Source organism: Mirounga angustirostris, unplaced genomic scaffold (assembly GCF_029215605.1).
Source record: "Mirounga angustirostris isolate CCGP_5_RB_7025 unplaced genomic scaffold, mMirAng1.0.hap1 SCAF_6, whole genome shotgun sequence".
NCBI classification, from domain to species: Eukaryota; Metazoa; Chordata; class Mammalia; order Carnivora; family Phocidae; genus Mirounga; species Mirounga angustirostris.
The window spans coordinates 112,515,518-112,529,567 of record NW_026991714.1 but is presented as its reverse complement, the minus strand read 5'-3'; the positions used below and the strand labels follow the sequence as shown (position 1 = coordinate 112,529,567).

General features: G+C 42.9%; 1 protein-coding gene across 1 annotated transcript in view; it reads left to right on the top strand.

The window, feature by feature from the left end:
• GRID1 (glutamate ionotropic receptor delta type subunit 1) overlaps positions 1-14,050 on the top strand; it is a 701,878-nt gene that overhangs the window by 436,059 nt on the left and 251,769 nt on the right. The gene's annotated exons all lie outside the window — the stretch shown is intronic.

Below are 14,050 nucleotides of genomic sequence, written 5' to 3'. Positions count from 1 at the left end.
GTGTTACTTAGCTGTGTGAGTGTGCGTATGTAGAAGAGTGCACACGTGTGAGAGTGTATGTGAGAAGATGTGTGTCAGCCTGTGTGTGAGCGCGTATATGGACATGTGTGTGAGTGCGTCTGTGTGTGCACACACCCATGTGCAGCTGGTGGGGGCAGGAATCAGTGTAGCCATTTAAAGGGGGTAGATGGAAAGCATCTCCCATGACAGGCCATCCCACTGCCTTGGGCCCTGGAAGGGAGGGGAACGCTGAGTTTTCACTGTGGCCTGGTCTGCTCTTCACCAGTGCCATGTGCCTGGGCCTGGCTGCCTCCACGCTGTGGATGTGACATGGGAGTGGCCTGTAGCCACATGCCCTGGCTTTCTGGAAGAATCCCCTCTGCCCACACGCCTATTCAGGAAACATCACCAGGGCAGCCTGTGGGACCCCAGCATGCTGTTAACAGAGCTGATTCTAGAAGGCGGTTCCTGGTGCGCCTTTCATCAGGGCTTCGGCCTTCAGCTGCTCCTAAATTAACTGATCAATTTCTAATGGCCTCATTCGAGAAGATGCAAGGTTTATTATGTAGGTAATTTATTCTTTTATGATGTGTGTTTCTTCATCAGCTCAGTGCTCTATGGCTGAAAGAGTTTTGGGTGGCTTCTTTTAATAGTGCAGGTAGTATCAGATAGTAACTCTTGCAAGGCCCACTTTTCATGGCTTTCCTCCATAAATTCACATCTTATTAGCTCTTCCCAGGCCAGTTGGAGACATGCAAGGTAACTGTCCATTTACCTCGGGTTGTGGATGGTTGTGCTGCTAACTAAGAGAGACATGATGGGCACCACCCTATTCTTCAGAGTCTGGTGGAGTGCTCCTGGGTCCTTGGGAAGTTTTGATCCTCTGGGCTTCATCAGCTTCTCTCCAGGTTTCTCAAAGTCTGGTTTCCTTTGTTCCAGAGAAGGGTTGCCTTCCATGTGCCTCTTAAGGCAAATGTCTGGCCTGGCTTCAGTTTTATGGTGACTCCAACAAACTGGATACCCAGTGTTTCTCTGTTGTCTGCCGTCAAAAAGGGCTCTGTTTTTATGTTTCTGCCCTGTATCTTTTTTCCTCCCCTGCCTCTGACCCACTCCAGGGCCCTCTGTCCCTCCTGATTCCTTCTTTAGGGCTGGGGGTAACTTCAGCATGGGCTAGTGGTGAAGTGCCCCCAAGGGCATTGCTGGGGCAGCTGGACCCCAGGAAGGGTCACCAGGAAGGGTCGGGTGTGGACACGGCTGTCAGCCACACTGGAACAGCTTCACCCAAGAGGATGGCTGTGTGACTCCCCTGAAGTGACCTCCCCTACTTCTCGGCTTCCTTTTCTATGGGGAGGCTCTTCCTCTTGAGAATGAAGGGTATCACCTGCTATATCTTGATCGCCCATTACGTGCCAGGCACTTGTCGGGGCATTTTATATTTGGCACCACCCTTTGTCCTCAGTGGCAACTCTGTATGACAGTTATTATCATCCCCATTTTATGGATGGGAAATGGCAGGCTAAAGAGGTTAAGTCATTTGCCCAAGGTCATACAATTATTAAATGGTGCATTTGGGACTCTGTATGGAGACTGTCTGACTCCAAAGCCCTTTCTGCCAAAGGACATCATCATGCATGTGGCCCTGACAAAGATCCTTAACCTATGGCAGGGTCTGATTCTGTAAGGCCAGTAAGTAGGGCTCAGGTATGCACATTGATGGAGATACTCTTGGCTTTTGTGTCAGCTCATGGATGTTCTTGAAGTCTACGATCTGAAGGTAGGTCCTCCTATAAAGCTTGGACCCTTAGACCTCAGTGTGGCCTCTGATTAATGAACAAGATGTTCTCTTAATTGCATGTAGACTTACCCTTGGGATCCAGCCATATTCAGAACTGCTGTTTCCTGTTACAGTCTAGCCCCAGTGGAAACAAAAGGCCTGTTTTTCTCATGATAGTTATATCATTCTAGGCTCTATCTAAATACAGAGCCACAGACAAAGTTCCCAGTTGCTTTTCTGTTCGTCATACATGATAGATAAAATAAGGCGGGAAGAAGAGAAGCAGGGGAAGGCATTTGGTGGTTCCAACATGGTCTCCAGAATTCAATAACTATACTGGGGCCCCATCTTCTCATTTCCTGAGCTGCTCCCCACTTCTCTGGAGGAAGTTCAGTTTGTCTGACAGGCTCAGGTTTGTGCTTCTTTGTCCCACATCTTTCCCCAGGGAAGCCTGCCTTGTGGTCCCCAGCTCAGCCCCTGCTTCTCTCATTCCTCACAGACTCTGTCCTCCATTTTCTCCCTCTGTATCTGACTTGCTTAATGTGTTTTCCTGGATTCAAGATAAACATTCAAAGGCACAGGCTTTTTTTTTTTTTTTTTTTTTTTTCTTAATGGGGTGGTTTTCTTAATATATCTACCCCTTCACTGGTGAATATTGGTGTTATATATTTGAGGTCTGTTTCACTTGGAGAAGGGGAAATTGGATGCAGAGAAAGGCTTGTGAGTATATGAGCCTCACTGACAGTGTCTAGTTTCTGCAGGTCTCCAGGTTTGACTGTGGGGACACTGGCAAGCAGTTGTGCTTTTGGGTATAAACTATATTTTCATTGATTGGTTAAATTATATGTTAGCTTGGAGGAGGGTGGAGATTTGAATGAACTTGTGGAAGGCAGAGTGAACCACTAATCAAGGTGGCCACTAGGTCATGAGTCCCTTGAAGACACGGTCAGAATTCAGCTTGTCACTGAATACCCAGGTGCCCCATGCAAAGAGTAGGTTCTTAGAAAGGTTTGGTTGAGGGCAGGTCAATATACTTAGGGTAGAGCACGTTCCTTTGAAGAGCATTTCCCAGGAGACCTTCGAAGAAAGACAAAGGCAACAATTAAACTCGAGGCTCAGGGATGGAGGGGCCACTTGAACTCACCATCCCCCCAAATCTGGTTCTCAGTGTTCCAGTCCCAGGAGCCAGTGCCCCCTTGGCATCTTCTGCTTGGCTCCCTATTCAGTGGAGAAAAGCCAACATCGTGGGCCCTGCCTCAGAACCCGTCCAGGATGACCCTGACCACACCTATGTGCCTTCATTTACTTCTTAGGCTTCTGCTCACTCTCCCGTGGCTCATCCCTGCAAGCAGATGAGTGACTTGTTTCCTATATTTATTTTCCTGTCCTGGCTCTGGCCTTTGCCAGGATTTCCCTTTCTACCTGGCATGCTCTTCCTGAATCGCTGATTGCCAAGGACTTACCTTTCCTGCAGGGGTCTCCTAAACCTCTCCTTTGCCAGAAGGTCTTCTTAGATCTCCCCATTATTCATTCTCCTATTGTCGTGCCCTCCTTGGCCCAGCTATGGTATGTTGGGGGCTTGGTGCATGTGCCTGACTCCCTGAGCAGCCTATAAGTGGACCTCCTTTCTGTGAGGCTTCCTAGAGTTCCCAGCACGAGGGACTCACATACCAGATGTGCTGTGTTAAGGCTCCTGCTGCTGGTCTACCTCCTGCTTCTCACCTTGCCCCTGCTTGTCTAACTGGCTACACGCGGGAGAAGAGCATTTATAACCATCCCAATCCTTCACAGACTCAGAAAGCCATCATCCTGCTCTGTGAGCCACAGCTGTCAGCACCCCTATTCCCTGCACCCCCTTTCCCTGTGCTTGCGAGTCCCATGGGGGCACAGGCTCTTCCTCTGAGGCGCATGCATGCTCCCCTCAGCCCCGGTCCAGGCCATTAGCCAACAGCAGAGCAGCCAGGGAGAAGGGCAGGGAGAAATGCTGGCGGGCTTCCTACAGCAGTCTCCAAATTGCATTTGGGAACATATGCTCTGCTAATTTGTACGTGCTTTGTGGAAAAAGGCTTCTGTGATCAAAGAGGGTGACTAAGTTCGAGGTGAAGAGTGAGGAACAGGTGTCTCCTGCAGGCATGTTCGGTCTTGGAGGCAGGCCGTGCTTTCCGAGGGTGAGGCTGTGCACCCTGCCACATAGGCATTTGGTCCAAACGCGCTCTGCGCTTTTTCTCGTCATGTGCTCCCCTCTGCGCTTGAATAGGTCATCAGAAGGTGGTAGAGTGTCAGGGCCCGCAGGATTGAGTTCATTCCTCCACATGACTCATGAGGTTGTTCAGGAGCTAACCTCAGGAGCCCTCCCTGGTCTTCGTTCCTGCCACCTCATGTCATGCAGAGCTGCTCTGAGTGTATCCTAAGAGATGGCCGCCACCACCCCACGCGCAGGGTCATCCCAATGTCTGGACCTCTTCAGCCAGCCTTTGCCCAGCATGCCCTTGTGTTGTTGCCCCTCAGGCCTCAGCCCCCACCTTATTGCTTTTACTGGTTTGCCACCATCACTGACTGTGCGAGTATCCTCCAGGTGCAGAGCTTGGCCTGGCCCAGAGGGGATTTCTGTCAACGGTCCAGAAGAATGAATGTCTTTCCTACCCCCAAACGCACACTGAGTTAAAGCACAGGAAAATGAGATTAGGCTACACATGAATAATGGGGGGGAAAGAAATGCTAATGCACTAACTGAAGAAAACAAGAAAAAAGACCATGATATGAATGCGGAATCAAATAGCTTTAAGAAATCTCTATTTGGGACACAGAGAGAGGTCAGGAAAAGATTTATTTTTTTTTCCTTCCTTTCATTTTGAAGACTCCAATTCTGTTTGGATATTAAGTCCCTGTACCATTTACTGTCTACAAATTTAATTTAGTAACACTCCAAACCAATTATGTTTGTTGTAATTGAGCTGCTTGTTTGTCTCCTCAGCCCCACTGAGGAGCCCTGGAGGACAGGGACCACGTCCTACCCACCTCTGTAGCCCCAGCTGGAAATCCGGAGCAGAGAATAGGAGTCACCATTTATCAGACATTGCAGATCCAGGCACTATGTTTTGAGTATCATGCTCTTCATCTATTTTTTTTTTTTTTTACTTAAAACTTTACAGCTTTATTGAGGTTTCATTCACATACAATAAATGCACATATTTAATGTACAGTTGATGTTTGACATATGAGTGCACCTATGAACTGTGACAACAAGGAAGACAGTGAACGTGTCCATGACCCAAAAAGTATTCTTGTGCCCCTCGGTAATCCCACCCCCAGCCCCATCTTCTCCCACTCTCCAGGCAATTACTGATCTGTTTCTGGCACCATAGATTATTCATATTTTCTAGAGTTTTACATTAATGGAATCATACAGTATGTACTCTTTTTTTCTGTTTTGCTGTGGCTATTTCCATCCAGATAATTATTTTGAGATTCACCCATTTTGCAATGTATACCAGTAGCTCTTTTTTTTTTTTTTAATTGATGAGGGGTATCTGCATGTATGGATGCATCACAATTTGACTATCTCTTTGCTCATCGATGGACATTGGGGTTGTTCTAGATTTTTAGTGATTACAAATAAGGCTGTTATGGATGTTCATGTACAAGCCTTTGTATGGACAGACGCTTTCATTTTTCTTGGGTACATATTTACAAGTGGAATTGCTGGGCCATATGGTAGATGTATGTTTAACTTTTAAGAAACTTTCAAGTTGTGTGAGAATTCCAATTGCCCCACATTGTGTTAAGTAGTTGGTTTGATCAGGCTTTTGATATTAGCCATTGGACTGGTGTGTAATGGTACATCATTATGATTGTAATTTTAATTGCCCTAAGGACTAATGATACTGAGCATCTTTTCATGCATCTACTTGTCATCTATATCTATATTTTTCTTAGGGTGGGGAAGCTGAGATCATCGATTTGAGGACTTTTTCTTTAGTGCTATTAACTTCCCCTCAAGTGATTTAATGGCATCCGCCAAATTTTGCTATGTTGTGTTTTCATTGTTATTCAGTTTAAAATATTTTCTGTATTACCTTTTGATTTCTTCTTTGGCCCATGGGTTGTTTAGAAGTATGTTATTTAGTTTCTAAATATTTGGGGATTTTTAAAGGATCTTTCTCTTATTGATTTTTAATTCAGTTTCATTGTTGTCAGAGAACATAGTTTCTATTACTTGCATCTTTTAAAGTTTATTGAGACTTATTTGATAGTCTAGTATATTGTCTTTCTTGATAAATGTCTTTTTTATGTGCACTTGAAAAAGATCTGTTATCTATTGTTGTTATGTGAAATGTTCTATAAATGTCAGTTAGGTCAATTTAGTTGGTAGGGTTGTTTATGTCTTTTGTATCCTTGATGATTTTTTGTCTATTTGTTCTATCAATTATTGAGAGAGGAGTATCAAAATATTCAACTTTAATTGTGAATTTGCCTGTTTCTCCTTGCAGTTTTATCCATTGTTGCTTAATGTATTTTGAAGCTTTGTTACAAGAGGCATAAATGTTTAGGATTTTATGTCTTGTTGATTAATTGATCTGTTATCATTACAAAATGACCTTCTTTATCCTTCTGCTCTGAAATGTTCTCCACTCTGAAATATAATTTGATGTTACTGCAGCTATTACAGATTTATTTTGACTAGTGTTAGCCTAATATATCTTTTTCCATTCTTTTACTTTTAACCTACTTGTTTCTTTGTGTTTAAAATACAGCATGTTTCTTGAAGGCCATTCGTACTTGGATCTTGCTATTTTATCTATTATAACACTCGGCCTTTTAATTGCAGTGCTTACATAAATTCATTTAATGTGAGTATTGATATGATTAGTAGGTATGGTTTCTTTACCTGGAAGCTAAATGAAGAAACCCTCCTTCCCTCCCTCCCTCCCTCCCTCCCTCCCTTCCTTCCTTTTTTTAAAAAGATTTTCTTTATTTGAGAAAGAGAGAGAGAGCACAAGCAGGAGGGGTAGAGGGAGAGGGAGAGAGAATCTCAAGCAGACCCTGCACTGAGCATGGAGCCCAATGTGGGGCTTGATCTCATGACCCTGAGATCATGACCTGAGCTGAAATCAAGAGTTGGAGGCTTAACCAACTGTGCCACCCAGGCACCCCTGAAGAAACCATTTCTAGGGGGAGGGAGAGACCACTGATGTCGAGTGCTGCTGTCATGAAGATGTGATGACATAGGGGGTTAAAGGTGGGATGGAGTTGGAAGACCAAGTCCCCAGGTACTTCAACATTTATTATTCCATTTTACAGATAAGGAAACAGAGGCTCAAAGAGATGGATTGACTTTTCAATGTTGCTTAGGAAGTGGCAGAGTCAGGATTTGAACTTAGGTGTGGGTGACTCCAAATTTAAGAAATATATACCCTCTGCCATGCTGCCTCTCTCTTACCTTTCCCCTTCATACTTAGCACTAACTAAACACTAAATACATGACTACATGACTGAATACCAGTAATATTCGAATGTTTTCATCATTTGAAAGTGGTGATATTGTTGTTATGGAAAGTCTTATTATAAAACGTTTATTATTTATTATTAGAGTTCTTCCCTTTAGGTGATTTTACATATTACTACCTTGTTTTCTTAGACCTTCTGTGGAAATGATGAAAGCCCACACAATTAAGCTAATACATGTCACATGAGTAGTATTTGAAGGGAACAAACCATATTTACTAGAAATGTACTTCCACTCTCCACTCAGAATGTATCTATTTTCCTTTCTCAGCCCAAAAGGAATCTGTGAAATTTAACACTTATAGTGACAGATATATGAGGGAATTGTCATTGTATGACATCATACTTTGGCCCTTTTCAAAGTCCCATGGGAAGGGTACTTGGAGCTGCACAGATGGGTTTGGGACAATATTAGAGAGCAGTGATGTACCACTGTGTTTTAGATCAGTCACCATGGATACTTCTTTGACTCTGGGCAGGCAAACTGTTCTACTTCCTTCCTTGAACCTTGTTTTCTTCATCTGCTCAATAGGGTTCCCTATAGCTACCTCTTAGGACAGGTGTGAAGATTAAATGAGAAAACTCACCTGAAGTGACCCATCACAGGGGTCTGGCATATAGCAAGCACTCTTGAAGGGATAGTTCCTCTTAACGAATCACTAATGTCCTGTGGAAAAGTTCATCTTCGGAATTTAATCAAGGAAATATGTAATAGGTCAGTGCATGTCTTTATGAGGAGTGCCAGGGGATGGAGACATGGTTTGACTCATTATTGAGGTGAACCTGAATTGTAATATTTCTGTGTGTTGGGGTTGCTGGGGCCCTAGTTCTCCCTTTCAAACTCCTATGCATCCTTTAAGCCTCAGCCCAAATTACTCTCCCCTCACCTTGCAAAACCTATGAATTTCTTCCATACCTTTCTTTTTTCCGACACCCCAGAGAACTCAGGCTGTGATTCTTCAGTGGTCCTTAGCTTCTTCCCCCATGTCCTGTCTCCCTACCAGGATTTGCAATTCTTGACAATCTATAATTCATTTATCATACATGTACTGAACACCTGTGAGGCACTGGGGATGCTCATGCACATTTGCAAGATATGCTCCTCACCCTCAGAGAGTTTATGGTATCATGGGTGAGAAACATGTGCTTGTGGATCACTAACCTATAGCAGCTAGGCAATGCTTGTAGGGGCCACTCTAGATCCTCTGCAATTTGCAACCAAGTTCAAGCTCCCTGCAGACAGAACAACTCAGCCAGATTTTTACCATTGATGTGGAATCAGACTCCATGTTTTAGATGTGAGCCAACTGTCCCAGACAAGTATATTGTCGTTTTGCCGAGTTTTGACAGAAGGTTGCTTGGGAAAGGGAGTGCTGACACTTAGGGAGTTTTAAAAATAGCTTTAATTACCACATGTAGCAAACGTATCTGAAAACTAAAGGTTAGTGTTTACCCTTGTATCCTATCCTATCCATTGCTTTTCCCACAAATGGGTTCTGATGGATTCTGATGAACTCACTACTTGTGCCAGAAAGATCCTATTATCTGTGCCTTCTACCCTGTTATTACACCTCCTTTGCCAGGCTGGATAATCACCATGTAACGCACCGAGAGGCGAGAAGTAAACGTGCGCGCATGCGTGCACACAAAGGGCTGCCGCCTGTGCTCAGCATGCGGGGCTCGCAGGCCCCTGGCGGGGCTCCCGAGGAGCATGCTCTCAAAACTGGAGCGTGGAAGCAGAGGTGGAGGCTGGAGACAATTCAGACCACCAAAACTTCTTGCGAAGTGTCTTAAATAATGTTTGAGGGCTCATAGAGACCAGAGGCTTGGCTTTGGTTATTTTCCCCACTGTCTCAAACCAGAGGATGTTCTGTGCACTTGGGCCCTCTCTTAGAGGTGGTTGAAGCATCCCAAATGAATATTGTACAACTTCAGAAAGGGGAGTGAAGAAACCCTTTACTTGTCAGTGATCAGAACTAGGATACAGTTTCCTGCAGCCTTGCAGACTGGCTTGGCTGCAGAGGTGATGAGGGGCTGAGGAGTCAGGGGCTGCCAGTGTGGTGCCCGGCGCCCCTCCCTGGTCAGGTGCAGAGTGGGGCTCCTGGGCAAGAATTGCTGAAGAGCCCACCTTGTGAGGCCAGTGGGGGTCCTAATGACCTCCTCCCTACCCTTAGATCTCTGCTTGTTTGCTCTGGGGCATTGCAAGAACAATGAACCCAGTGATTGCCTTCAAAAGCAGGGAAACTTACATTTGAGTACCTACTGAGTGCCAGGCCCTGCTTTGGGTGCTTTATAGACATTATTTCAAAACAAATGATATTTATCCATGAAATCCCATTTAAAGGGATTTTGAAAGCAATTTGAGAACCCATTCAAAGCGAGGAATTTCAAATCAAGAAATTTGAACCCATTTGTAACAGGGTATCTTCCTCCTTGCCCTTACAAAGGTTGTGCAAAGGTCCCTGGATTTTGCACTGTCAGGATCAGTCATGGAAAATCTCTGTAGATAGATACTCAGGAAGTTCCAACACACTTTGGGTCTCAAGCCTGGGCATGGTGATATTTTCCCCCTTTCTGTGCCTGAAAGACCCCACACATTGGGCTCAGCCTTCTTAAATGACTACCAGCTACCAGGAGGGGAAGAATGAAGGGGGGGAAATCGGAGGGGTAGACGAACCATGAGAGACGATGGACTCTGAAAAACAAACTGAGGGTTCTAGAGGGGAGGGGGGTGGGAGGATGGGTTAGCCTGGTGATGGGTATTGAGGAGGGCACATTCTGCATGGAGCACTGGGTGTTATGCACAAACAGTGAATCATGGAACACTACATCTAAAACTAATGATGTAATGTATGGGGATTAACATAACAATAAAAAAATTTTAAAAAAAGCCATGGAGCTGTACACTTGAGATTTGCACAATTTAAGTTATACCTCAATAAAAGGGTTTTTTTTTTTTATCTTCAAAAAAAAAAATGACTACCAGCTACTCCTCTCTGACACCCTACCTTGGATTAATGTGTATCAGGGGATGGGTAGACCCACAAACCCCTCTTCTGTCTCCTTTCCATCTCAACGTGAAGCTTCCGGGCTCAAGCCAATTTGACCACTCCCATCCTCTAAGCCACAAAAGCTTCCAGCCAACATCACTGCAAGTTCACGTATTTGTTGAAGGAAAATATCTTGGGAGAAACAAGAGCACAAACTTCCTAGAGCACAGAGTATGGCTTGCTTCTGTGTGTGTATGTGAGCACATGCATGGTAGGGAGAGAGAGACAGGGATAGAAGGAAAGCAGTGGAAAATTGCTCTGTTTTTTTTCTGATTCTTCTACAATAGTAAAACAAAAGATAGATTAATATACTAATGAATTATCCTTTCCAATAGCCTTATATATGTAGTTTATTTTGGCAAATTGAGGTTTCTCTGTTATGTTCGGCTTTGCATCCTGCTTTCAATTAATAATGTATAATTCACATTGTATCATGTCAATAGCTAGCATTTGGAATAATATTTAATGGTCTTGTAGTAGTCTGTCATTTGGAGGAATCATAATTTATGCAAATCTTCTCCATTTTTGGAAACTTAGGTTAGTTAATGCTGTTGAAAATAATGCTGCAATTGACATACTTCTACCTGGATCTGATGTGTTTCTGATTCCTAGTGATGGCAAAAATATTGTTTCAAAGTATGGGAACTCTCAAGGAGCCTGAGCCCCTTTTATCAGAGTGCTCTGTCTCATCCCACTCATGTGTCTTGTGAACATGAATATAATCGTTTTTCTTCTTTACCAATATTATAGATAAAAAGGCTCACTGCATTGTGCTAATTTGTATTTCTTTGCTTATTAGTCAAGCCAAACACTTTGAACATTTATTTTTTTTATCATACCTGTTTCTAATTTCGTGACTTAGTTGCTTATGTCCTTTGTGCAGATGTATTCATCTTTTGTCATGTGACTGGATCTTTACAATGACCTTCTGAGAGAGATATTACTAACACTGGAGTCAAGATTACAAACTTGAGGGTCAGGAAAGGTCTAAGGTATCACAACCAAATAAAGACAAGTTGGAATTTTAAGTTCACATTGATTTTTTTTAAAGATTTTATTTATTTATTTATTTGAGAGAGAGAGTGAATGAGAGGGAGAGGGAGAGAGAATCTGAGCTGATTCCACACTGGCACAGCCCAATGTGGGGCTTGATCCCACAACCACGAGACCGTGACCTGAGCTGAATCCAGTAGTTGGACGCTTAACCAAGGTGCCACCCTTGGTTAAGTGCCACCCAGGCGCCCCAAGCTCATATTGATCTTGTTCAATGTGGCCAGCCCATTCCTATCTTAAAGGGAGATACATGTTCATTTATGTCTTTTAAGGGTCAACATTTCTGCACCAAAGAAATAAATCTTCCAATTCTTATATTGGATTAGATCATTTTAATTCCTGAATCAATACTGGGTTTTACAGCTTAAAGTGACATAGAATTTTCTATTAACCTTAGATAATACACAAAAAATTGCTGAAACTTTCTCTAATTTGTATCCAATAGAAGGACCCAGTGTCAATGGGCCCATAGAAGGCACATAAAGTAGTTTTTATGATGCGACCCAGAGAATCTTGTGTAAGGCCCTGGCTCTGTTTTGTGGGATTCATCAATGGCCCCAGGAAAGCCCCTTCAAGAAGACTTGCAGTGAGGGAGCAGGCACCCTCCTTTCTCTTATGGGGAGTGGAATCATATCTGTGTTCTCCTACCCCTCAAAGAAATGTTCCTCACTAAATCCTCTTTCCCTCACTTTTGACTCTTCTGGTTGTTGTTGTTGTTGTGGTTGTTGTTGTTTATAACCTCCTTGTGGGTGACAATATTAAAATATTAATATAAAGCATAATTGACATGAAAAATACTGTACAATTTGATGGGTTATGATTTGGAGGTTTTTTTTTTTTTAAAGTTTTTATTTATTTATTTGACAGAGAGAGAGTACAAGCAGGGGGGGCAGCAAGCAGAGGGAGAAGCAGGCTCCCCACTGAGCAGGGAGCCCCATACAGGACTTGATCCCAGGACACTGGGATCATGACCTGAGCCGAAGGCAGACGCTTAACCGACTGAGCCACCCAGGCGCCCTGGTTTGGAGTTTTGACATATACACTTGTGAAACTATCACCACAGGCATAATAATGCACCTTTCTATTACCCACAAAAGATTTTTCATGTCCCCATGTAACCAGTTTCTCTCTCTCCACCCAATCCCAGGTAATCTCTGATCCGTTTTCTGTCAGTGTATATTACTTTGCATTTTCTAGGACTTTATATTAATGGAATCATACAGTACATACTTGTCTTTTGTGTAGCTTTTTTCACTCAGCATAATTTTGAGATGCATTCATGTTGTTACATAGATTGATGGTTAATTTTGGTATATGGTGTGAGGTAAGGATTGAGGCTAATTTTTGCTTTATTTTGATTTATTTCTGTGCATGAATATTTAATTGTTCCAGCACCATTTGTTGAAAATAATCTTCTTTCCCCTTTGGATCATTTGTCGAATATCAATTGGCCTTCAATGTTTGGATCTATTCCTAGATTCTCTCTTCTGTTTCATTGACCTATATGTCTATCTTCACACCAGTGCCACACTGTCTTTATAACTGTAGCTTTCTGGTTAGTCTTGAAATTAAGTGGAGAAAGTTTTCTACCTTTTCCTTCTTTAAAAATTTGCCTTTACCCTTCTACATCCTTCACATTTTCATAGGGCTGGGACAGGGATGAGTCAAGCAAGGCACCTAAGGCACAAAATTTAAGAGGGAACTCACCCTCAAGCTTGTGCAAGCACCTCAGCTTAGTTCTGGCCCTGCATTTCCATATACATTTTAGAAGAAGGCCTGCTAGGATTTTAATATAATTTTTATTGAATCTAGTGATAATCTGAGGTAGAATTGAGAGCTTCACAATATCGAGTCTTCTGATCCATGAATAAGGCATATCTTTCCATTTATGTATATCCTCCTTAATTATTTTCAGCAATGTTCTGCAGTGTTAAATGAATAGGTCTTGTTAAGTTCATCCCTACATTTCTAATATTTTTGATACAATGGTAAATAGTGCTGCTTTTTCTTTCTTTCTTCTTTTTTTGTTCACTGGGGGAAATTTATTCATTTATTTTTAACATTTATTATTTTTTATTATTATGTTAATCACCATACATTACATCATTAGTTTTTGATGTAGTGTTTCATGATTCATTGTTAACATATAACACCCAGTGCTCCATGCAGAACGTGCCCTCTTTAATACCCATCACCAGGCTAACTCATCCCCCCACCCCCTCCCCTCTGGAACCCTAAGTTTGTTTCTCAGAGTCCATAGTCTCTCATGGTTCGTCTCCCCCTCCGATTCCCCCCACCTTCATTCTTCCCTTCCTGCTATCTTCTTTTTTTTTCTTTAAACATATAATGTATTCTTTGTTTCAGAGGTACAGGTCTGTAATTCAACAGTCTTTCACAATTCACAACACTCACCATAGCACTCCCCAATGTCTATCACCCAGCCACCCCATCCCTCCCACCCCCCAACACTCCAGCAACCCTCAGTTTGTTTCCTGAGATTAAGAATTCCTTGTATTAGTCAGGTCATATGATACATGTCTTTCTCTGATTGACCTATTTTGCTCAGCATAATACCCTCCAGTTCCATCCACATCGTTGCAAATGGCAAGATCTCATTCCTTTTGATGGCTGCATAATATTCCATTGTATATGTATACTACATCTTCTT